Source organism: Nomascus leucogenys, chromosome 22a, assembly GCF_006542625.1.
Source record: "Nomascus leucogenys isolate Asia chromosome 22a, Asia_NLE_v1, whole genome shotgun sequence".
NCBI classification, from domain to species: domain Eukaryota; kingdom Metazoa; phylum Chordata; class Mammalia; order Primates; family Hylobatidae; genus Nomascus; species Nomascus leucogenys.
The window spans coordinates 70083048-70084731 of NC_044402.1; positions in this window are offsets into that span (position 1 = coordinate 70083048).

A 1684-nucleotide genomic window follows, 5' to 3' on the forward strand; every position below is an offset into this window, starting at 1 on the left:
CAGATGTTGTGGGGCATGAAGAAGCAGTTATATTTGTTTAGGTGGCTCTGTCTCTAGGCAGAGTCTGACTCTTCTTTCTATTCCCAGTGTTAAGCCTCCATACCAGGACATTAACAGGCATCTAATAAACAGTTTGCTGAATGGATGAATGAGAGTACCCTGACACTCATATTATTCTGTTAAATACATATATTCTCACTGACTTGATCAAAACAAGAATTAAGGTTTCAATTGTGTCTGGCATAAAATAGAGACTAGATAAATATTCTTTGAGTGGATAAAAGATAATCTAATTAATTTGAATTTAAACTACCTGAGCACAACCCTGTTAAATATGTTTTTTCTCATTGGCCTTAAGAAAAGAAAAAAGAGCCCAGAGCAGTCTGAACTACGTGAGGTATGTGGAATTTATCAGGCACAGAGAGATATGAGTTTGGGACTTCAGTCATGTCCCTACACCCCTGTATTAGTCAGTTCTCATACTGCAATAAGGACATACCCAAGACTGGGTAATTCATAAAGAAAAGAGGTTTAATTGACTCATAGTTCCACATGTCTGGGGAGACCTCAGGAAACTTACAATCATGGTGGAAGGGGAAGAGGCATGTCTTACCCAGTGGCAGGTGAGAGGGAGCGAGCAAGAGCAGGGAAAACTGCCCTATAAAACCACCAGGAGAACAGCATGGAGGAAACCATCCCCATAATCCAATCACCTCCCGCCCTGTGTGTGGTTCCTCCTCTCCACACTTGGGGATTATGGGGATTACAATTCGAGATGAGATTTGTGTGGGGACACAGAACCAAACTATATCAGTCGCCATGCTTGGGGGGCAATTGTTTAAAGTCACTTTGTCCCTTACTACCTGCTTCACCCATTTTCATGTTCTTCGAATTTGTGAAACAAAGAAGAATGTATAGCCAATCAATAGCTTATGTTATTGTAATGTAAGTTATTGGTAAACAACTTAGGAACTGCCTCTTCTTTTTTCTTTAAAAGCTACTTGTAAGTGCTGCTAATCAGAGCATATATTCAGGGCAATTTGAATCCATGCTTTCATGTGGCAGTCCTCAAACTTGGCTCAAATAAACTGTCTACTTACATTAATTTTGCCTCAGTTCTTCCCTTTAGGTTGACAATATTGCATCAAGTTGAATACTCACAGCAATTGTATGAACTAGGTAGTATTTATTACTGGCCCTATTTATACCTGAGGAACAGAGAAGTTGAACAACTTGTTCAAGATCACAGTTTCACAGCAGGAGGACCATTATTTGAAGCAGGCAGTCTGATTCCAGACACCCAGTTTTTACACGCTGTACTGTTTTCAAAACTCTAAGATTTCATGGATCTTTGATTTTTTTTTAAAATTTCACTTGTCCTTTTTTTTTTGAGAACTACAACAACACGATGTGTGTGTATTCACACACATTTTTGGAAAATATCTGAAAAAAAAACCCAAAACACTTCACATGAATGGAGGGCCAAAGGAAGGGCTGGGGTACAGACGCCGTCCAGAAATACTTAAAAATAAATGTTTATACTAACACAAACTAGCAGCCATTCCCCTACAACCTGCGGTACTTTTTAACCCAATCTATTTGGGATTGAGGGCGGGACTCCAGGGTCTCTGGGAGGCCCCGGCAGCCGCGCATGCTCAGAGCACAGGGACCGCTCCACCTCGTC